Source organism: Nelumbo nucifera, chromosome 4 (assembly GCF_055504915.1).
Source record: "Nelumbo nucifera cultivar China Antique chromosome 4, China Antique-T2T, whole genome shotgun sequence".
Lineage (NCBI taxonomy): Eukaryota > Viridiplantae > Streptophyta > Magnoliopsida > Proteales > Nelumbonaceae > Nelumbo > Nelumbo nucifera.
In genome coordinates this window covers 59636904-59662561 of record NC_142652.1, presented here as the reverse complement: position 1 = coordinate 59662561, position 25658 = coordinate 59636904, and the positions used below count along the sequence as shown (strand labels likewise).

At 38.2% G+C, this 25658-nt stretch overlaps 2 pseudogenes across 1 annotated transcript; both read right to left on the bottom strand.

Moving 5' to 3' along the window:
* On the bottom strand, positions 1–916 carry LOC104613396 (kunitz trypsin inhibitor 5 pseudogene; annotated as a pseudogene).
* A 21291-nt stretch (positions 917–22207) lies between these two features.
* LOC104613395 (kunitz trypsin inhibitor 5 pseudogene) lies at positions 22208–23186 on the bottom strand (annotated as a pseudogene). Its single transcript, XR_016085799.1, has one exon. The product of XR_016085799.1 is annotated as a kunitz trypsin inhibitor 5 pseudogene (transcript).
* Between the last annotated feature and the right edge of the window lie 2472 nt (positions 23187–25658).

Here is a 25658-nt window from a genome sequence, read left to right as displayed (position 1 = left end):
AAACCCAATAATACATCATTTATGCTTTATTAATTACTATTCTTAAGAAATTTTCATAGTCAGCTTATTATTTAGTATATCGATCATACAAACTGATAGCTTCTTCGACCAGATGACGAGCAGATTTTGTTTCACGCCCTCTTGAACTTGATCTCCAATGGTTCGAGTCCAGAACGCATAGCTAAGTGTCTGATTCCATCCTGGATAACAATGCCCAGTTCTCCACATACTGGTCTGCAAAAATCACAGACAGTAGGGCAGAAAACAAGTTTGTAATTGTCGTCGTATCTCTCAATTGTGAACCAGTTGCTTAGCGTTCCACGGCCTGGGTTTCCTATAGACCCACATGTGTCTACAGAAAACGTATTGGTTGATTCGTCCAAGCCTTCGAGGCTCCACACGGTTGGTTGTGGGAGACTTGTCTCGATGGCAAACCTGATGTTGTGATCTGTGGACACATGGATGATCTCCTCCGTGGGGTTCACCGGTGAGAAGGAGAGTGGGAGACCGTCGGACTCCTGGTCTTCATCTTGGATGACAACAAATGGGCATGTTCCATTCTGGGTGCTCTCAAAGTTCAGCCCACCAGCCATACCAGAGTTGGCAGGCAAGATGTAGTACGTGGCTGTTGAATATAGCTGGCGACCCATTGTGTCAAGTACAGCTTCCGGTTCATCTTGGGCTATCACCGGCGACCACTTGGCGGCCAGAGCCAAGAGGAAGAGAGAAAGCAGCAGAAACAGCAAAGGAATCTTCATTGGTCACTCAGTATTTGATATTCCTGATCACAGAGAGAAGAGGATGAATGGAATGATGCAAAGATTTAATGGAGATCGAAGGCTAGGTTCTCATATATAGAGAGAGAGAAATAATGCAAACTTGTATCAGATAAGATTAATTAGAAGAAATGATAAGATCAGCCTTTCTTGCAACAGCCATTGTTATAAATATGTGGTAGGTGTCAAAGTTTTGGTATATATGAAGGTTTTCAACAGTCCAAATAAACGTCTGAAAGATCCATAAAAAAGGTTGAAATACCCACAAGATCAAAATTCTCACATTCGTAGGGAAAAGTTTGGACACGGAATTGAAACGTAAATCTCTTCCCGTGGAAATTTTTTGTTCTGGCAAGTTAAAACACAGTGTGAAACCAAACTCGCTACACTTCAATATACTAATGGTCGATTTTGTAATGTATGTATGAAAAAAAAAAAAGAAAAAAAAACTCCCTTCAACACACATTTCCGTTCGATTCTAATAATGTAAGAAGTCTCAAACTCTCAATAGATACATGTAACCAATTTTCTTCGCCCTATGGCAACAAATTAAAATAGTTGAAGTGATCCTCATCTTTACTCAACTTGAAAATTTTATAAAAATGTCTAACTAGGATGGTAAATAAGGGGTTTTTGACTTGAAGAATAGCATCCCACCTTAGTTCTTCCAAGGGTGTAAGCAAATCTCCGTGAGGACCCAATTGATTTGGGGTTCATTTCATGGCTGGAATGTGAAGGAGCCACCACCAATCAAAGAGAAAACATGGGAGTGATGGGCCTCTCAAGTTCAAGAAACCAAAAATTGACTCCTAAGCTCATTAATTGAATCTTAAGGCCACTTTAAGGCTTTTCTAGGTACTTTTTAGGGGAGAGAGCAAGGTTCAAAGTATCAGAAATGCCAAGTGTATCAGATCGGGATACGCCTTGGATACACAAGATACACTTGGAAACACTACAAATATTTTAATAAATCATACAAATACATCAGCAACACTAAATATAAGACCTCAATGAGGTGTATATATATTAAATTAATATATTTTAATTGTTTTATGAAGAAATATTTGTAGTTAATTATAATTTCATTAAAAATCCTATGCTTAACTATAATTTATAAATTATAATTCTTAAGTTTTACTGTTTTATGGGATGGAAAAAACCCAACTCTCCTATCCAACCATAAACCATGCATTGGCACAACTTCTATTTGAAAATATAATTAATAATTATTTATTATTCATTTCAAAAAATTTATAAAAATAAATAAACATTATATAATATATTCAAAAAATAGTTATTAAAGAAGAAATTTCAATTGCTTTGTGGTTATGATAAATCATCCATAGAGTTATAATATATTCAATCATTGTGATCAAATGATAAAATATAATTAATTAATTTTTTTTAATTATAAAAATAAATATATATATATATATATATATATATATATTATTAAAGAAGAAATTTCAATTGGTCTGTGGATATGATAGATCATCCATAGAATTATAATATATTCAATTATTATGATCAAATAATAAAATACAATTAATTATTATTTAATTTTTAATTCAAAAAATATTAAAAAAGAAATTCCAATTGCTCTATGGATATGATAGATAAACCCATAGATCTAAAACATATTTAGTCTTTATAGGTAGAGAACAAATTACATTTTCAAAATTTTCGTTAATTTATATTTTTCCCAAATATCTTCATGAAATTTCCATAAATCTACTAATAACACAAAAAAAATTCGACTTTGAATGTAAGAAATGTAGATCAACATAATTTTAAACATTCAAGAAAAAAAGTAAATCACAAGATATTATAAAAAATTGAAAAAGTTTACCAATTTTTGCCATATTTTTTAAATTTTGAAAAATATTTAAAAAATTAATGATTCACACTTGTTTCTTGTGAAAATTTAGCACTCTAGGATTGAAGTTTGGAGTTTTAGAGTCATTTGGGGGTGAAAGAAGGCTTATTTTGGGGAAAAAAGCTTGCTTTTCCCCTTTAACTTTTTTTAGTTTTTGGTCGTATTTTTCTTGTCGATACGCTACTGATACGCCCTGATATACCCCTGATACGCCCGATACACCCTCGATATGGGTCCGATACGCATGAAAAAATGACAATATTCAATTTCTATGCATATCTTGTATCTATTTTTCAAAGATACGATACGATATGCCCCATATCTAGCGTATCGTATCAAAATTTTAAACCTTGGGAGAGAGGGAAAGTGTTAAGCACTCTTTACCCTTAATTAAATTTAGTATCATTCCCGTAAGAATTTAACAAAGAAAATAGCTAGCAACTTAAAATTTTAGTCACTCCTATGCTGAAATCTTCCCATGGCAAGAAAATAATAAGCACCTTGAACACTTCAATACCCTAGGGTTGGAGCAAGGAAGTAGGGAGGCCTCCTCTCAACCTCTTTTTATCCAATCCTAGACTTCCTAATAGAAAGCACATAGGACTGAATTGTTCAAGGATTCCATTATTCTCATGTGAAAATCTCACTTTAACTACTTAACAAAAAGCGGACGAGGGAAATCAAACACACTCATTGGGAAAGGCATGCCACAAAAAGGAGAAACATGTATTGAATACGACTTAATAAAATGAGAACATATTTTATATATTATGAAGCTATTTGAATAACACTAGAATATGCTAACATATTCTAATACATTTTCAAGGAGATTAAAGTACAGCCTAGCTATTAATTGGCAACACATTTCAGCACTAATAGAAAACAAAAATCAAAGAAAAACATAGAAGATTCTATTGCCAATACTAGACTTGAAAGAGGTGAAGAACTTAGGTGAAATGAGGGCTCTGACAGCCTGAAAATAGTGTGCTCTCTTGGTCTAAGATCGACTGAGTAACTGGTTTTTTCTTTTATTCCTTCTTTCTCTTTTTCTTGGTTGAATAAGAGGTTGGCTTGGCCCTCTTCTTCCTTCTTCTTTTTCTCTTTCTCTTCTTCTTCTTCTCTTCTTAAATTGGTTTGAGCTGCCTTGCTTTCTCATCTTTTTAAATCAAAATAGGTGTAAGGTTACTTATTCTTGGATTGAAAGTAGGGGAAGGAGAAGGGAGAACTTCAGTTCTAGGTTTTTTTGGGTGGAGAGAGAGAGAAAGAGAAATTCTCTAGGCTTTTTGGTTTTTTGTTTGAAAAAAGGTTAAGGAGGAGGAGGAAGATGTTATTAGACAGTGAGTGTTTGTAAGAAGCATTAAACCCACACCAATTTCCAATTATGCCCTGGACCTTGGAAACAGATGGGAAAAACTAGAAAGTTGCACTAAACCCAAGACTTGATTATGATACTACACTTGGTCTTGGACTGAGCTGCTTTTGATATGCATGCTAACCAGTGAGATCCATCTAAGGCCAAATCCCTGGTCATGTTGAAGCAGTTTAGGATATTATCTGAGTGGGTGATCATAGTGATACGATTAGCCCCTTTGTCAAACAAAATGAATATTAGGGTTTATACTCTCTTTGATGGAAACCTAAAACTATCGACAATGGGTTTCAAATGTATTTGAAATCGGATTTGCAAAGTGTATTTATACTTACATATTAATCTTATATCAGTTCATTATCCTTAGATTTCATAGGGTGGCTGAACCCAAAGATCACTTATACTTAAGTGTTGGGTCCAGACCAAGCCCAACTTGATTGGCTCAAGGATTTACTGCCCTTATGTAGTGAAATCAGCTTCTCTTTCTAGACATGGGCTGAACGCATATGGACTTGTGTGAGAATTTTTTGGGTCCCAAGCCACATAATAGTCAGGCCTAAGAAGCGGTGCAATGCCTATGTATGCTAACCATTACAAAAAATGGGTCTAATCTCATTACAAGTATGACTAATTAAAGAGGTCACATAATGACTTAAGTTTCCATATGATATAAGTCAAATTTGAGTGTGGAAATAGGTATGGAGCACACATTCTATTAAGAGGATTAAGTCCTAATCCAAATATGATTTTGAATAAGACCTAATTCAATTAGGATAAAACTCTATAAAAGGGATTAGAGGGAGGGGGTGAACCATGCATTATCTCTACTCTCTCTTGCTCTCTTTCTCTTCTCCCTTGCACCCAAAAGCCCTAATTCGAACAAACCATAGAGAAGGCTGATTCCCATTAACTCTCTATTGTGTTTTCGAAGAAAAGCATCAAAGAAAAGGATTTTCACAAAGCTGCATTGAATCCCCACCAATTAGTGTTCGAATTGACTAAAACAGTGTCGCTGAATCAACTTCACATATACAATTGTGCCATGAAGGTCAATCGAGGTCTAATATTGGGCGTGAACTACCACTCTAGGAGTTTCATTCTATGGACTTCGAATTAGGTATGTTCAGTTCAAAATTATGGTTTCAAATCTAGTCCAAGTTTGGTGCTTGTTCGATCCAAAAAATTTAGATTTTCAAATATTGAGAAATCGGTTCTCTGGTTGGGCTGAATTTTTTTTAATTCAGCAAATAGTTATAATAGTTTCAGACATGTTTATTTAAGATTCAATCCTTCCATTAGTGATATCAAGGCATTAGGTTCAGTTCTTACACTGAACTTGTGCAAATTTGAAACAAATAGTCAAATCAGCCATACTAGTATAGCCAAATTTGACCTAGAAATAATCCATACTGAGAATTCAGTTCCCAATTTAGGACAATGATATAAATGTGTATTATTTATATTTTTTGTTATTCTTTGGAATAACTCTGGTAGAATCTTCAATTTATGGGTTGGAGTGTGGTGAAGATCAGATTCTTTAGTGGTTACAAGATTGGCTCACACGATGCGATTTCAATATTTATGTACAATTTGTAATTAATTGTTTTTATTTTTCTTAGAGAAAATGTACTATGACTTTTCTAATGTAAGTAATAGAGAATTATGGTTTCTTATCCAATTTACTTTAGAGAAACACCTGAGGATCACAATACATGGAGAGGACCAAGTTTGATATGTAGATACATGATTGATGCAAAATTTTTCAATTTGTTCAAATCGTGTTTGGAATACAACAATCCCAACCGTATTAGTTTTATTGTTTGTTTCTACTAGTTTTATTGTGAATCATGGCTAAAATTATTCATTTCATAATCCTTGAATTTGGTGCATGGACACCAAACCCTAGGCCAAATTGACCTAGTTTTGGTCCAATCCATATGGGCCAAACCTAAGGTCCTTTGGGGACTATTAATAGCCCCATAGATCACTGATTAAGTGATAAACTTAAGACTTGGGTCAAGGGTTTGATGGGTCAACACATGGACCAAGATAAGCCCATTTGGTTATGGACTTCTATATGCATTGAATTGCCTTTTGCAATTGGACCCATGTACCATGTCAAGCTTTATTTGATAAATAGATTAATTAATGGGTTGATAGTGTGTTAATCTAAATGGTCTTGGGTTTTACAAGTTTTAATTGATTTTAATCAAATACATGTGATGTTTGTGCTATGTAAATGTGATTAGCCCATCGACCATCATAAGTGCTTGGTCCATGTTAAGAATTTAGTGGCTCTCTATGCCCATAATAATTGAATACATATCATTGTCATGATGTCCTACAAATCATTGAATAATCTCCTACATTATGGACCCTTCTCTGTTTCCTCTCCAAAGAAGGGAACTGTGTGGAAACCCCGGATCTTTGGGCCCATTTAAACCTAACATTATGAAAGTTAGTGGAAGCCACTTTGATAAGACCTAAATTGACTTAGGCACCGATAATATGGTTCCTTCATGACATCTCTAAAGGCCTTTCAAGATTGGCTTGAAAACATACTGAATTAGTGAGTAGAGATGCACCATAAAATTAGGTTATCTATTTCACTGAGATAGTCAGTTTGATTGCCTCATATGATAATAGGGGTGTCATAGACTAGTGGGAGGGATCAATCCTAAAATGGAAGACCTTCTCACAACACCTTGTGGCTTCCGATATGATAGGTCAGCGCTTACAAAAATTGTTATGAATATTGTCTAATAGAGGCCAAAGGGGAAGCTCATGAGACATGAGTGAACTTAGCTAAGGTTATGCAATTAAAATAGTTGGCCCTATGCACCTATATGATTCCCCGCATTTCAAAGACATAAACAATGTCTCCATCCCTGAGATTGAGAGAAGTTTTAGAGATGAATAAATACAAATGAAATGTAGATAAAAGTTCATTCTACAGTTAATAACATAAAACAATAACAAATACAACTTAATGGGCATATGATAATGATTGAAGTGGCTGTATTGAATGACTTATTGCATTATGTTCTCAAGAAATTCATTAAAGTAGGCTGGAAATGGTTGAATGACATGTTTGTTAACAATAATATTTTATTGATTATCTTGGTGATTTTTTACCCTCCCCAAATACTCCTCTGCCAACTGCATTTCATTGACTAAAACCTACAAGTGCAACCAACTCTAAAGATTAATGTCAATGGTGGTGCGGTTAAACTTTCAAAAGACAACATTAGGGTTGTTGTAAGAAAAGTAAGGAACTAAGCATTTCTTGAAGGCTCTCTAATGGCTACAAATTGATCTTTTCATGCTATTTTGTTTGGAGTATACCTATAGATGTTAATGGATCAGATTAGAGTTGGATCATTCTAAATCAAAATCACTTTGAATGGGTTATATGAACCAATAAGACATATTAAATTGGATCACTCTAGACTTGGTGGTTCAAAGTATTTATTGGATTGAATTGAACCTGGTCTCTCTTTCATGGATTTATATTAAATTGGGTCAGATCGAATCAATATTGGGTCTATTAGTAGAAGATAAGAGTATGGGTGTCAATGGACCAGGTTTGGGTTGGACCTAATCTAGACTAAAATCCTCAAAAAGACAAGTTTAGTTAAATTGGAATCCAAAATCAGTCGTTGCCTATTCATACGCTACCCTAAGGACTTTATTAGGTATCTCTTCTATGACCCAAGTGAACAAAGAATATTTGTTAGTTAAAATTCACACATTTTATAAGAGAACTACATCCCAAGCAATCATCATAAAAAAAAAAAAATTATTCTTGATAAGGAGGACTCAAGAGTAGTGGGAGATATCCCATAAGTTGTATATACCAATACCCGACTTAGAAGATTTACTTGGGTGTCCAGACCTCTTTTTCATTTTAGTTATGATAAAAAATGCTAATTGATGGAAATTGAAGACAATGAGAGATAAGCATAGAGAAGCTAGAACATCTGGTTTGACTCAACTATCGAATAGTTTAATTACGAGCAAAATCTAGATGAACCTTATGTTTATAGAAATACAGTGGAAGACAAGTTTGCATTCTTGGTTCTATATGTAGACGACATTCTATTCATTAGAAATGATGCAGGAATGTTGAAGATAATGAAAGTATGGCTCTCATGGCAATTCTTCATGAGGGATTTTGAAGAAGCTTCATATATCTTGGGACTTCAATTCTATAAAGATAGATTGAAGTGGTTGATTGGATAGTCAAAATCCACATACATTGACAAGATAGTCAAGAAATTCAACATGCAAGACTCTAAGGAGAAATTTTTCCCTTTCATACATAGAGTCACTCTCTACAAAGGAATGTCACCTAAGACCCTTAAGAAGATAAAGGACATGAGAAAGGTTTCATATGCCTTTGTTGTAGGAAGCATCATGTGTGTTAGGTTGTACACTCGACCTAACATAGATTAGGTTGTTAGTGTTGTAAATAGATATCAGTCCAACTTAGGACAAGAGAACTAGACAATTATGAATAACATACTAAAATAATTAAGAAGAACTAAAGACTATTGTCTTGTCTTTGATGGTAATTCACTATATATAATCTAGTTATACAAATGTTAATTTCCAGTAAAACTTAGATGATAAAAAGTCTACATCTAAATACATCTTTATGTTGGGATCATATGTTGTTGTTGGAGAAGTAGCAAACAAGGGCCTATATTAGACTCCACGATTGAAGCCAAATACATTTTCATAAGTGAATCTACCAAGAAAGCAATTTAGATGAAGAAATTCATCCGAAAGTTAGAGGTAGGGTTGCACCGTACGTCTAGCACACACCCATTCCACTATTATATGACAACACTAGAGTGATAGCTCAAGCCAAGAAACCAAGAGCCCACTTTAAGTCAAAGCACATCAATTGAAAATATGATATCTTATGGGAGATTGTTGGTAAATGGGACATCCAGATTTAAAAAGTAGCATTAGAAGATAATGTGGCAGATCCATTGACCAAGCTACTAATACAAAAAGTATTTGAGGGACATATAGACAGTATGAGTCTAAAGCTTATGCCTAGACCTAAGTGCAAGTGAGAGCTATTAGACAGAGTATGCCCTTAGGTCTAATTAGGTTGATGTACATAGACTTTCATGTATGAATAAAATTAGTACATTATTGTTTTATGTTCATATTGATGTGTTTTTGTGAATTACTCCTTAAACTAGACACTTATGAGATTTGTGTTAGTTTAAAATGTTCTCAGCCATTAGATAAACTTTGAGAGTTTATCCTAACAAAGCTGACACTAATGTACTGCTAAATTGGTGGAGTAGTTTGTCTCATTTAGTAGAGTTAGACCCCAAGCATAGTCAATGGGTGTATGTGAGAAGTATTAAACCTAGACCAATTTCTAGTTATACCCTGGACCTTGGAGAAAATTGGGAAAAATTGGAAAGTTGCACTTAAACCCATACTTGATTATGACACTACACCAAGTGTTGGACTAAGCTACTTTTGATAAGCCAACCAGTGAGACCCATCTATGGTCAAATACTTGAGCATGTTGGAGCAGTTTAGGATATAACTTAAGTGGGTGATTATAGTGATAGGATTAGTCCCTTTGTTAGACAAAGTGAATATCAATGTTTGCACTCTCTCTAATGGAAACTTAAAGCTAATTGTAGTTGTTTTCAAATGTATTTGAAATTGGAGTTGCAATGTGTATTTATACTTAATATATATTATTTTCTAAAAAATATTTGCAAAAGGTTTTAATCTTGGGATCCATCTAAGCAAAGGGTGTGACACTACATTTTATTGTTAGGGAAGAGGCCTTTCCTTATAAGTAATGTTTTGATTATTTATGGCTAAGGGGTTAAATGTAAAAGACTATTAAATAGTTGATAACTTGATTGGCTTTATCTCATATTAGTCCATTATCCTTGGGTTTCATAAGGTGGTTAAACTCAGTGATAACTTATACTCAAGTTTTGGGCATAGACTAAGCCCAACTTGATTAGCTTAGTGAATTCGGCTTGTCTCTTTCTAGACATGAGCCAAACCCATATGGACTTTTATGAGAACCGCAACACCTATGTAAATGAACTATTAAAGAAAATGTGCCTAAGTCCATTTCAAGTAAGACCAATTGTCATGTGATATAAATCGAATTTGGGTATGGAAATGAGTGTGGAGCATCCATTCTATTAAGAGGTTTAAGTCCTAATTCAAATCTGAGTTGGATTATGATCTAATCTTATTAAGAGAGTGCTCAATAAAACAGATTCGAGAGAGGGGGTAAACCATGCATTCTCTCCACTCTCTCCTACTTTCTTTCTCTTCTCCCTTGCACCCAAAAGCCATAGTTCGAACTAACCATAGAGAAGGATGATTCCCATCAACTCTCTATTGTATTTTTGAATAAAAACAACAGAGAAAAGGAGGTTCATGTAGCTGCATCGAATCTCAAGCAACTGGTGTTCAAATCAACTAAAAGAGTGTTGCTGAATCGGCTTCACTTATAGATATGACATCTTCAGTTGGAGATTGATCTGGGTCTGATATTGGGCATGAACTACCATTCTATGAGCTACATTTTGTGGACTCCATATTAGGTATGTTTAGTTCTAAATTATGGTTTCAAATTTGATTCAAGTTTGGTGCATGTTCAATCTAGAAAATTTATATTTTTAAATACTAAGAAATTAATTCTTAGATTGGGCTGAAATTTTTAAAAAAATTCAGCCAACAACTATAACAAATTTGACCATGTTTATTTAAGATTTTAGTCCTTTTAACAGTGATATCAGAACATTAGGTTCAGTCCTTATACTAAACTTTAGCGAATTTGAAACAAATAATCAAATTGGCCATAACTATTATAGCCGAATATGACCTGGAAACAATCTATACTTCGAATTTGATTCTCAGTTTTGGCTAAATGATCTAAATATGTATTTTTTATATTTTCTGTTATTATTTGGATAGTTCTATGGTAGAATCTTGAGTTTTTGTGCTAGAGTGTGGTGGAGATCGAATTCTTTAACAGTTGCAAGATTGGTTCACACCATGCAATTTCTTTAATGATTGAAAAATCTCAACATTTTAGCATTGTCTCTACATCAAATATAGAAAACCAACTAGGGATTCTGTTTTTCTGTTTTTTCTTTTCCTTTTTGTACTCTTTCTTTCTTTCCTTGCTCTCTTCTTCTCTTGGTTGAACCTAGTCATGCATCTTGACTAGGTTTAATGCCCCTCCCTCTTCTAGCTTCCTTAGACAACCCTTTTTTATTCTTTCTTCTTTAGAGGGTTCTAGGAGTGCAAACTTGATGAGGTTGATCCTATAATGGAAGATTTTCATGAGCTACCTAATGGTTAAGATGCCTACATGTGTGAGGGGTTTTCTATTTGTGAATTTTAAAGATAGGGAGATTCTATGGACAAGGACTTAAGAGTAATTTTGTAGAATATGGATTTCAATGGGCTATTGGATGCCCAAGATTTAATGGTAGACTCATGGAAATACAAGGGTGGAAATTCAAACTCACATAGCTATGGTATGCCCTAGGTGCTAGGGAAAACCAATGAGATTTCTAGAAATAGAATCTTAAATTTTTATAAGGGTAGGAAGGGTATTTTTGCATAAAAATTATATAGAAGAATATATAAGTGAGGTCGAGTCATTTGGAAGGTGCATGAGTTACTAAGAATGTCCGAATCTCAAGGAAATGGAACATTAAGTGCCTCAACCAATGATATTACACCAATTGGAATCTTTTTTAATAAAGGGGTAACACGGGGAATTTGCATTAAAATTTGACATGGGGATAATCATGGATCCTAAAAAGCTGATGGTGGGGTTTGATAGTTTTAGGAGATGTGTCACAATGAGAAACTCTGATTTGGAGGGTTGCAATTAACGAGCCATCAAATCAAAATCTTGACCAAAGAAGAGGTAAAATAGAAATTTTTTGTCTGAAATTTGAAGGAAGGTAGATTAATAGGTGTAAAAAGGTGATGGTGAGGTTTTTGGGGTCTTAGAAGAAGTGTTGGAATGATTATCTGTAACTTTGAGGGGGCGTTCTTTTTCTAGATTTTGAGAGGGGGAAAGTTGGTCAATGGGATTTTGATTCCCATTGACCAAGAATCCTATGTTCTTTTTTTAGATTTATGTGGGGACCAAGGAAATTTTATTTTTCTAGGTATACCCATATCCTAGGTGGGTAAATAACTTTTTCACCTTAGGGGAAGTTGTCAACACTTGAATGGGACAAAAATGCCCCTTGTAATAATAGAATTTTATGACTAAAATGGTCATTGCATTATTTACATGAAAAATAAAAGAACATGGGTAAATGCACTTACTTGGGTAAGTCTTTCCTAGGAAACACTTACCTGGGTAAGTCCATTTATCTAGGTAAATAACTTACCGAAAAACGAATGGGGTTTGAGAGTTGTGGGCAATGAAAACTATTGGATTGGAATGTTTTTCTGTATTAGGGGTAAAATAGGGATTTTGCATTCAACTACTTGATACGTTCTTTCTGTCTTTCTTATTTGAGAATAAGGCTCAGTTTGGAAAGAGTATAAATACAAATATTTAAAGTGCAAATACATATAAAATATAAGATTTTGCACTCTGCATATTTGTATTTGTACTTCTTCTAAACTAATCCAAAGAAAATTAATCCCTTGATATACGAGTGGTGTGGCGGTGTTGGGGAAGCATGTCATTGTTATTTGTATGCCTTGTTCATGTAACCATAATGACAAACCTGTTGATGGACAGCATTTTCGCATCGGCACCCCACTGTGTATTGGAAACATCTTCCATGACAAAATATAAGAGATGTTTTTTTTTATGAATAAAATATAAGAGATGTTCCCAATGCACATTGAGATGTGAACGAGAACACACCAAGCCTTCCCGAATTTTTTTTTTGAAAAGTTATATATAGATACCATGTATTTTGAGGGTAACTACACTTAATGGCTTGAACTTTCAAGTCTGGCAACCAAGTGCCTTAAAATGTTTACTAATTTAGACATAAAAATAGCCTTTTAAACTACAATCAAGCTACTTTAAAAGGAAAGAGGTTTTCTTTTCCTACCAAGAATCATAAAACAAACGCTAGAGAATAAAGATTATATGGGTTTTGATGAAGGGTAATTTGGCCCGATTTATTGACACCCGAACACATGGAAGCGATCTATTGATTGGATGATGATTTGGCATTCCCTGCCACCTCAACGACCCAGGTCAGCACGGGTACCTCGGGCACCTCGGCCAAGACCGAGGTCTGAGCAGCTCGTAATGGCCTGATCTGCTGAGGTGACACGTAGCCAACTTCTAGAAGCTAGCCAGTTGTCTTCGACCTCTCTGAGATCACGCCGCACGTGTACAAGCCTTATCCTCATCCTACCTGGATCAGACAGATTCAATAAGACTTATCAGCTCACACGAAATCCACCTCCTGGTGTAGAACAAATTCCTAGTAGTACGGGGCCAGGGATCTCGGAGGTGTTTCGTAAGACTTACGGCAGCTCACCTATATAAGGGCATCAACCCCAACGTTGCAAGGTACGCGCGATTATTTGCTCACTAGCCTTCTAGCATACAAGCTTTCAGCTCACATACTAGAGTACTAACTTAAGCATCGGAGCACCCACACCGAGTAAACCACCCCGGGTCCTCTGAACATTCCTCTTTTTGCAGTTTGACCGGCCAACAAAGCGAACCAACATCTGAGTTGCCCTCCAACTAAGAGCATCCAAATCACACACCATCAATTGGCGTCGCCTATGGGAACCGCTATACATAACCTAAGTTCCTACCTTGTTTCACTTTTGCAAACTTCAATGGCATCCTCCAACAATAGCAAGAATGTCGAAATACCCATAAATGTGGGGAAAATTAGCCTGCAGTTAACCCAAAGATCCTCTCTATGACTATTGGGCCATTCACCGTGCCCCTCACCATTCCTGGAGTATCAGCGGTGCCGAACCCGGCATTCCCTTCATAACAAGTCAATGCACCACTGCCTCATGTAAGCGCCCCTCTCCCAGTAGTAGAGCCCTCTATGGTTCCCGCTGAGATAGGTGCACGACAGTTCTATGAGCTGGTGCAAAATGTCAGAATTATGAACCTACAGCTATGAGCGTGGGAGGAGAGGTTTGGAGCATACATGCCACCACAGCAACCTCAACAACATCAGCATCAGCAGAACCAGCAACACTGACATCAGTCACCACCCTGGGGTCCATCTCCAGCTTGGGGCCAGTTACCACCTAGGGGCTCGACACCACCTTGGGATCTAGCCCCTCTCCGACGTCCGCCGCCGCTCCGAACCCTTGTGGTCGACCAACAGAACAACCAACACCACCATGACCAACAAGACCAGCATCAGCAGTAGGGCCATCAACAAGATGACCAACAGCCCGGCGTAAGGAGTGAGGACCCAACCCAGGATCCATCTTGCCACCACAACAACCTAGACCCAGCCCCTATTCAAGATAATGTTAAAAACTGGGGGAATATCAAGGCCGAGACTCTGACCAACACAGAAGCAAACAGCACCAATGAGGTGACAAAGAAGCGACGCCATGGATGCGCATGTTGCACTACTGGAAAGAGTAATGCCGCCCCTACTACAGAAGTCAAGAAGAGGAGGGAAGAAGTTAGCTCGGTAGCAATTCAGCCAACCTCAATTTCACAGTAGAATCAAGTTGGATTGACCCACTTGTTGATTATCTGCTCCACGAGACCCTACCTGCAGATCATAACGCAGCTCAGAGGGTAGAGCATTAATCAACTCGCTATGTTCTAATCAATGAGGGCACTTGCCTAAAAATCGCTAAGGCAAGGATATTACTGGCCTACAATGAAGGTGGATGCACTCGAGCTCGTTCAGAACTGTGATGACTACCAAAGGCACACCAACATACTTCACCAGCTCGCAGCCGACCTAAAGTATCTAACCAGCCTGTGGCCTTTGGCCCAGTGGGGAATATACATTCTTGGTCCATTCCCACCTGCAACTGAGCAAAGAAGATTCCTAGTCATGATGGTTGACTATTTCACAAAGTGGGTGGAGACTGAGCCATTGAGCCATTGGTGACCGTCACAACCTAGAATGTACAAAACTTTTTCTAGAAGAACATCATATGCAAATTCGGAGTCCTAAAGGTGCTGATATCCCAACAATGGGAAGTAGTTCGAGGACATCAAGTTCTAGAATTGGTGTGGGAAGATGGGGATCTAGCAGAACTTCACGTTGGTGGTGCATCCATAAGCGAATAGTCAAGCCAAGGTGATGAACTTCCTAGTGTCCTAAGGGCCTACCGAACCATCATCAAGACCACAACTGGAGAGACCCCATTCAACCCGACATACGGTACGAAGGTCGTCATCCCATCTAAGATCAAAGTACCAACCTTGTAGCTAGAGGTGTACGATGAGGAGGCAAATGACGATGAGCTACAGACCAACCTCGACCTGATCGAAGAAGTACGTGACCTTGCCTATAACCGAACTGCAGCCTAGCAGTAGCGAGTAGCTCGGTACTACAATTCCTGAGTCAAGTGATGCCACTTTCGAGTTGGCGAACTAGTACTTCGGAAAGTAATGGTACCTGAGCCCAGTGTTGGTAAGCTCGGACCGAATTGGGAGGCCCCCTATAGAGTACGATGGGTGTTCGGTGAAGGGACGTACAAGCTTGAGACGTTGGAAGGGAAGCAAGCGCCCCATGCTTGGAACATCGACAATCTAAGGAAGTACTACCTATGAGTTCGGGAGTCAAGCACCCACTTAGGCGAACTGGTCAAGCCATACGTTGGCTGAATGATACATTGAGGAGTGGCCAACGAGTCACTCTAAGCATATGGGCAAAGGTGCTGAGCTGATAATGACCTCGGTGCCACAATCGCTTTCTAAGCATATGGGCAGCACGGGAAAACCTTGTTCATGCCTTATCAGCGCATAGGCAATTCGGGTCATATACCTTATTGTTCCTATTCGCCTCGGCTCACAATTACTTTGGGTTACCCCATGTCATGCCTAGTTGTTCTAGAAGTTGGGCACCTTGGGAGAACCTACACTTAGAATATTTTTTATGAAGAAAGTCATTGTGAACGAGGTGATCAAAAGAAGAGTTGTATTTCATTACTTTAAAATGAAACTTTGTACATTAACAAAAAAAAGGGAGAAAAGTCTACTAAACCAAGCTCGGAGGCTTGATAGATGATGTTTGTGTTAGACAGTTATGCCCTTTAACTCCAATCAGATTAATGTACCTTTTTGACATCTATTGTCATTGTGGTGTGTTTCTTTGTAATACCCTTAAACTAGACACTTAATGAGACTCGTGTTAGTTTAAAATCTTCACGGCTGTTGGATAGATCTGGGGAGATTTATCCTACTAAGGCTGACACTAATGTACTGCCAAGTTGGTTGGAGTGGCTTATCTCAACTGCTAGGGTGAGATCTGAGGTACATGCAGTGTGAGTTTTCTTGAAACCCTAAACCGGACAAAAATTCCAGTATTGCCCTGGACCTTGGAAATACATAGGTAAAACTGAAATGTTACACCTGACCCCTAGACTCAATTATGATACTACACTAGGTGTCGGATTGGTCTGTCTTTGATATGCCAATTAGTGAGATCGTTAGAAGGGGTCAAAACCTGGGTATGTTGGGACAATCCGAGAATTCATCCGAGTCAGTGATCATAGTGACAGGATCAGCCCCTTTGTTGGACAAAGTGAATGATCGGGGATGCACTCTCTCTGATGGAAACCTAAACTGCCAGTAGTTGATTTCAACCGTTGAAATTTGTTTTGCAAAATATATTTATATAAAGATATACATATATATATATATATATATATATATATATTATTGTTTCAAAATGTTTGCAAAAGGTTTTAATTCCCAAAGATCTATGTGAGTAGAGAGTGCAACACTATACCTTGCATCTGCCCACAGTGTTTGATCATTATGGGCTGAGAGGTTAAGTGTAAGACCATTGAGGGTTATATCTGAGGGGCTAATCTTGCATCTGCCCATAGTCCTTGGATTTTCATAAGGTGACTGGACCAAAGGACCATTTAGTGTAAATGTTGGGCCCATTAAGAGCCCATGGTGATGGACTCAGGGGTTCACTGTCTCTTACAGTGAATTCGGCCAGGCCTTGTAACAAAGGCTGGGTTGAACCTATGTGGTTGATGTGTAGATCAATGTTTAGGTCCCACACCATACAAGGATACCCAACTAGGCAGCAAATTAAGTGGTTAAGTAAGCACATAGACTTAATAGGCCTAAAGCCCATTCGAATTGGCTTTATAAGATTAATTAAATAAGGGGCAGTTCTGGGATTTGCATCAGCTGATAGGATAAGAGATTATCCCTATCCACTCAAAGAGTCCAGACCCAAATAAAGATTTGGATCAGGAAACTCCTAATTAGATTAGGAAGGCTGATCTTTTTTTGCAGATAAGATAAGGGATTACCCTTATCTCTTAAAGAGAGTACAGGTCCAAATAAAGATTTGGATTAGGAAACTCCTAATGGGATTAGGACAACCTCTCTTTTAAGGCTATAAATAGGAGAGTAGGGTGGACCTCCAAAGACAACTCATAGTCCATTGAATTAAGAGAGAAGACAATATACAGTTTGACTGCTCCTATCTTCTGCTATTTTCTTCCTGTTCTTGCCGCCCCTACCTAGTTCGATCTCCACCTGTGGGAGTGATCAAGAATCGTTCTTGATATTGCTTCTTGCTAGAAGAGGCAATCTGAAGCTATGCTTACCAGCCCTTTACCACATTCTTGCTGAAGAATTCGGTTCTTGCTGAAGAGCTGTCTTGCTGATTCTACTTCACCTACACTGTGTCATCTTCAGTAGGAGTAGATTTTGGTTTTCTCCTTGGGCGTGAACACCTTCATTGGGAGTTACTGTTACTCCGTATCAGGTATATCCCTCTCCTCCCCTTTTGGTTTCAGATCTGGTCCGGTTTGTTTTAAGATTGATCCTTGAAAATGCAGTTTTCTAAAATAGGGAATAAGATTCCCAGATGAGAGAGATAAATTTTTTAAATTTCGCCCAACCTGCTTGCAGGGTTCAGCCATCCATATGATGGATCTCTCATCCCTTTCAGTTTGTATAGGGGGATCGAACAAAAGAGGTAGAGATCAATCATCATGGGACTCCTCGCCCCCGCCCTCAACGGTTCCAGAACTATCCTTGGCCTCATCAATGTCCATGGCCTCCTCGGCATCGGCACCTGGGCTATCTTTCTCCATAGTTCCCTCGTCAACATTGTCATTACTTTCTTCCTCGGAGTCTGGGTCTTTGTCAGCTTCAAGCACCATCTCTATAGTAACTCCCAATGTGGTGACAGCTCCGAAGTCAAGCTCGAGGAACGCACGCCTAGCCAACCAGTGACAAGGCGTAAAGCCCTTTCGGAAGGTTGTGGTACTGAGGTCCTACCTAAGTTAGTTGAATTCCGGCGAAGCCTTGTAGTTTTTGACAGCAAGGACCTCAGTGTCCTTGATCCTATGGGTGAGGACGGCCTCGCGCTGAGTGAAAGCATCCCTCTGATCCTCGGCTTCCTTCGTCAATCTCTCAATATGCTCTCTCTTCACCGCCACCCCAGCCTCTAGTTTTCTGATGGTGTCGACGACCTTCACCATTTTTGTCCGGCACTCCATGGCCACCGTCTCGGCAGTTTGCACCTTCATAGCCTGCTGCTCAGACTACTTACTTCAAGAGCGCGTAAATCATGGAGTTTGTATACATGAGAAGCAAAAATTTGCTAAGTACCATAGAAAATTTAAGCAAAAGCATATTATTAAGATCAGAGACATACCACCACGAGGTGACCTAGTGCCTTTGCGCCCAGCTCGAAAGTCTGCAACTCGAAAACTTGGAGACCTCCTCGGAAAAAATTGCCTACTTGCACTTTTTGAGGCTAACCCAGATGTCCATGACGCTTCGGCTCTCCTTGGGGCCCTCACTTGAAGAGATGGCCTGAGATGACAGGACTGAAGCTCAGAAGACCAGGCCACCTCGGGTTGGTTAGGTGGTAACTTCTTCTCTTGGTCCACCTCGACCAAGTTAATGATTGGGACCTCCTCGCCTTAGTAGGGGCAGCAGGCTCGACTGGCGGTTTCTGGGAAGAGTCACCTCGAGATGCCTTCCTCTTCCTCTTCTTCATGTCGGTGAAAAGATTAGTCATGGGAATATCAGTCATAATACCTGTGGAAGACTAATAGAAGATCAGCTGAAGCAATATAAAAGAAGTCAGCATTAAAAGACAAAGTACATGTGCCCGAAGTGACGACCTACTTGGGGGACTCAGCCTAGCCTTAACGAGCTTCTCCTCGGCCAAGTAGTCCACTAGCCTCAGGTCATGCTATACCAGGGAACACATTTTTCTTCGTCTTCCTATCAAGATGATCCCCGGGGTCACTGATGCCTTTCCTCCAATGTGTTGGGAAAGGCCACCCCCCTTCAGCAGCAATTGTGAAGTATCTCCTCTTCCAGGTTGGGACCTTCGAGGGATACTCGTGAAGAAGATTGTATCTAGGCCGGTAAGCTATATAGTAACTGTACTTATCTACTCTCCTAGGGCCAGTTGGATTTTTCTTTATAGAGCATAGAGAGCTGAAGGTATCTAAATCTAAAGGGAGGTCAAGGTCATGGAAAAGGCAGATTGTACCGACCAGGGTGCGAACCGAGTTTGGGTGAAGTTGGTTGATGGCGACGTCAAAGAATTTAAGAACTTTAATAGGGTGAAGAGGGAAGCGAAGCCCGGCGATCAAGTACTTCGCGAAGACTGTTGTCTCCTCGTGCTCATGTTCCCAAGAGAAGCCCTCCAAGGGCAGGTAATAACCATAGTGGTCGGGGAATTTGAACTAAGCAGCCAAAATACGGATCTACTCGGGTGACATGGTAGATAGAACAAAGCAGTCTGGTCCCCGAGATGGATGTACATGACGTGAAGTGACGCCTTCTTGTGTGAGGTTTTTCAGTCCTGAACTGAGGTGCCCACCTTGACTGGACCAGACTTCAAATCTTGAGCCGAGGAGCCCTCCTCGACCAGACCAGACCCCCCACTCTCCTCAAACAAACTATCACTACTAGACAAGATAGAAACGAAGACAAGAAAAGACTAGAGCAAGGAAAGACAGCTTACCCAAAAGGAAGTAGACCGGCCTGGAACGTTGAAGCTAGTATGCAACCTCAAGAACGCGAGAGGTTAGATCAAGACAATGAAAATGGGACCCCAATGCCCCTATTTATAGTTGTCATAGTCGATCATAGACGGCTTAGATCAATCGAATCCAACGGTTCCCATGAGAGTGGACGCTCGACTTTCGAGGTCAAATTTGGTTGAGTGCGTTTTTGAGGTCCACGGAATTTATAATCGAAGTGACGTCTGCACGTTCCCAAGATGCGATCTAGCTCTGTGGTTGAACCAGATGGGTCATTCAAGTCTGGCCCGTAGACCAGACCTCAACCAAGATGAAGACCAGGCCAAATTCACCTAGGCTTGTCATGAACTCCCATACCAGGTCAGGTACTCCTGGCACGAGAGTGGGGGGAAATTGATGAGGAGTAATTTGGCACGACCTATCGACACCTGGACATATGGAAGTGATATGCTAACTGGATGATGACTCTACATTCCCTGCCACCTCAATGAGCCAAGGCATTACGGGTACCTCGGCCAAGACCGAGGTCCGAGCAGCTCGTGAGGGCCCAACCTACCAAGGTGACACGTAGCCAACTTCTAGAAGCTAGCCAGCTGTCTCTGACCTCTCTAGGATAACGTTGCACGTCTATGAGCTTTATCCTCATCCTGCCCGAATCGGACGGACTCGATAAGCCTTATCAGCTCACACGAAGTCCACCTCCTATTGCGGAATGGATTCCTAGTAGTATGGGGGCAGGGATCTCGGAGGTGTTTCGTAAGACCTACGGAAGCTCACCTATATAATGGCATCAACCCCAACATTGCAAGGTACACGCGATTATTTGCTCAGTGTCCTTCTAGCATACAAGCTTTCAACTCACATAACAGAGTACTAACTTAAGCATCGGAGCACCCACATCGGGTAAGCCACCCTGAGTCCTCTAAACATTCCTCTTTTTGTAGTTCAACTAGCCAACAAAGCAGACCAACGTCCGAGCTGCCCTCTAGCTAAGAGCATTCAGATCGCACACCATCAGGTTTGTTGTAAAAAGTTAGATTCAAGTTGCATACAATGCTAGGATAGATGCACCTGTAATAATAAGTTACAACTATTGAACACATTATTTGTTTTCACATATTGGGCATTTAAAGTTGCAACAATCTTAGGCATTAAATGGATACTCAATTTCAAATCCCAGAGAGAATAAGAAAACATTAAATAGCATAAGCAAAAAAAAAAAAAAACACTCATCATGAGTCATGACTTTTCAACATTTCTCTTAAACTCATCATAACTTTTCAAAATGTCCAAAGAACCCCGTGTCAATAAGTTTTTATTTTTCAAAACTCACCATCGGTTAGAGCATCATTAGTGAACATTGATGGAAGTTGTCCAGTTTACATAAATACAATTTTAATGACCAAACTGCTCCTAAATGGAAAGTCAGCCTCATTAAACATATTTTTGTGGCTAAAATGCCCTTAAGCGCCCAGCTGCCTTACATATAAGATTTCTATTCGTTGAGAGATGTTTTGCTCTCATATTGCTGCTTGAAAGTATTCCAAGAAAGCTGAAAAATGGGTCAAGTATAACAAAGGGTAAAATTGTAATCTATTAACACCCATTAATCTTTTATTTTCAAGTAACAGACATGGGTTCCTTGGACGTTTTGAAATGTTATGATGAGTTTAAAAGAAATGATGAAATCATGGTGAGTTGTATACAATTTCCAAAAAATTTAAAAAAAAAGAAAAGGAAAGAGGTTGTGCATGATGCCTCTAGAGTGGTGCTGATATTAGCGCGCATTATCTTTTTATGCTAATGGAAATGATTGGATTTGTGAATTGAATAGTTAGAGAACATGTGTTTGCATTTCTAACTCTTTTCCTTTGGCTTTGTTAGAACAAAGATTAGAACAAAGATTATTGGCTTTGTTATCCATCAACTTCGCTAATTGGCTCCTTCAACACAGAGTGATGAATAAAGATTTCTGGCACAAAAGAAAATAATAGGCAGGTTGATGATTTTGTCCCAAAAGTATTATCAATTTTTCGAGAAAAAAAATATTTATTCACCTGGGAGATGAATATCACATATGGTAGAACTCACAACTTACAGAAAATTGAACACCGGCGGGAAAGTTGGTCACAGAAAATCCTATAATACATTCTTTTAGTAATTATTATTCATGATCAGAAAATAGATCCACTATATATTGTATATCTAATACATAAACACACTGATGCGGCTTCTTTGATCAGATTATGAGATGATTTATTTCACCCCTTCTTGAACTTGATCTTCAATGGTTCGAGTCCAGAGCCCAAAGCCAAGTGTCTGACTCCATCCTGGATAGCAATGCCCAGGTCTCCGCACACAGGTCTGCAGAAATTGCAGACAGTAGGGCAGAAAACAAGCTTGTAATCATCGTCGAATGGCTCAATCCTGAACCAGTTGCTTAGAGTTTCAATACCTGGATTTCCTATAGATCCACATGTCTCCACTAAAAACGTACGTGCTGATTCATTGAAGTCTCCAAGATTCCACACAGTTGGTTGTGGAAGCAATGTGTCGATGGCGAACCTGATGTTCTGATCAGTCAATACACGGATGATCTCCTCCTTGGGGTTCACCGGCGAGAAGGCCAGTGGGAGACCATTGGATTCTTCGTCTTCATCTTGGACGACATCAAATGGGCATGTGCCGTTCTTGGTACTCTCAAAGTTGAGGCCACCGCCCATCCCTGAGATAGCAGGCAAGATGAAGTACGTGGCTGTTGAACAGAGCTGACGACCCATTGTGTCAAGCACAGCTTCGGGTTCATCTTGGGCTATCACCGGCGACCATCTGGCGGTCAAAGCCAAAAGAAAGAGAGGAAGAAGAAGAAACAGCAAAGGAGTCTTCATTGTTCTCTCAGTATTTTTTTCAATTATCCGATCACAATGAGAATTAATGGAGAAGGGTCTCGTATATATATAATAGATATTCCCAAGTCTGATGGATTGATCTTACGTACATGAATTTATTTGTGTACCTTGCTTGCATTGGGAAAATCAGACATATCTTGTTAGGCATATCCAGTAATAAGAACTGCTGGAAAGCCTTGCACACAGGTGACAGGATCGTTATATGACAACAAGTAAGAGTCACTGTCTTGAAATCTACTTTTCTTGGGATAGAATAGAGATATAATAACAAGAAATGATAAGAATAGCTTCTCTTGCAAAAGCCTTCTTTTTTTTGCAAATGTGTGCTAGGTACCAAAAGTCTTTGTGTGAGAGTTGATTTTAACGGGACAAATCAACATGGAAAGGTCGTCAAAAGATCAGAATTCCAATAAGTCTTGGAAATTAAAATCACCACATTTGTAGTGAGAAGTTTGGACAAGGAATTGAAAGTGAACTTCATACCATGGAAAATTTTGTTTTAATTTTCTATCAAGATAAAACACTGTGTGAAGCCAAGATGTGCTTATACACTTCAATATATAATGGAAAATTTTGTACAAATGGAAGAAACTAACTTAAACATGCATTTCTGTTTCATTCTAATAATGTAAGAAATCTCAATAGATATAATCATTTATTTTCTATGGATTTCAATGTCTTTGAGTTTGCACGTTAAGATACAAAAAAAAAAATAGTTTTCATTGATTTTGCATATATAAGGAAAAACTGTAATTGACTTTTATTTATCACTCAAATCATTTCTACCTTTTATTTTCTTTCCTTCCAAACTTGAACAAAATTGTTTTATACAAAATATACATAGACACACATTCAAATCCTTAGAAAATTGATTATATCCACTGAGAGAAGAAAGGTATATCATTTTTGCGAACGTTGTATTGAAAAGAGGTTGAAGTTTCTATGCATTGTATTTCAATATTTGAGTAGTATATATACAGTATGTACAATGAGTGTCATGTATCATTGATATACATGAAGATTAGAAAGTGAGATACAAGACGATAACTACAAGATAAACACAAGTGCAATTGAAAAGATAGAGTTCAAATGTTATCCATCTCCATAATCAATTCATCTATATTATGTAAATGGGTTGGGGTCAACTTTGGTTGTTCCAAACTGATTATTTTTGCGGCTTGTTCCAACCATGATGATAGCTAGAACTGGAAAGTCATGCTGAGGATCTCAACAGAGGCATTCTCACATGTGGTCACAAGCAATTCCTTCGAGGCCCTGAGGCGACTCGATGGTGGAGATTCTAGCAATCAAGTTAGTTAAGAGGTTGGGCAAGTGGAGAAGTTGAAGAGATCAATGATTAAACTAATTATAATTATAAAACAGACATTATTAAATTAGAATATTCATTTTATGTGTTTATATACTAATTTCTTTTTATTATTTTCTTTTTGTTAGGGTTTAATCAACACAAAAATTGCTAACTGTTATATTGAATCCATGGTTATCAATACACTTCAATGTACTGGCAAAGGTGTATCAATACTTATAATGATATTACCCCTATTTTTTTTTTGGCTTTCAATTTCATTTTTAAATATATATATATATATATATATATATATATATATATATATATTATTTCAAAAGATGTATTCTTGAAAATACCTATAAACAAGTGTATCAGGACCCCAAAGATACAATACAATATGCCAATACAGGGCATGTTGTATTGAAATTTTTATCCTTGATTGAATGCTCAGATATTCCAAAACCTAAGCCAATAAGCAAGGTAAGAACTTAAAATTTTGTTTAATCAATACATTTTCTTCTTCCACCTTTTCTTTTCTTTTTTTCTTATAACAAAAGTGGGAGTTCAGCCCCTATATTTTTTTTTTTGAAATTTCTCTCTTTTTTCTTTTTCTTCTCATAAAATGTTGGTTTTTCTAGAGTTAAACATAAAATTTATACTTATAAAATTATGGATAATTAATTATTAAGGAAAGATAGGTATGGAACCTAAGTAAACCCTATGGTTTTACTTAAAAAAAAATCCATCGCCTAGGCGACTAGGCGACAAGGCACCCCCTATTCCCTAGCCTCACCTTGGCGCCTTGAAAACTATGTATATAATAATTATATAATACTAGCATGACATGAGGGTTTAGGTCGGACCTGGCATGACACAATTGCTATAGTAATCAGACCATGCTTTACAGATTTAGTTCCTTGTTGTAATGTAAACCAAGGGTGGACTTGGGTAGTTTATTTTATGGTTAGCATATGGACAATTAATAGTGATATCTCAACTAACGGGGTGAGTCTCTCTAGAGTCTAGGCTACCAAGTTGGTGTGTTTCTTATACACATTGATATTGATCCAATTGGGTCTGATCCATCATAGGATCTAGTGGTCGCTATTAGTGATCCTAATCACTTAGATGTAAGGAATTTTTTGCCCTTGGACCTAAGGAATCTTCAGGGTGGTGTCATGATTAGCCACTTCAATGTATTATGGGTGAGGCCACT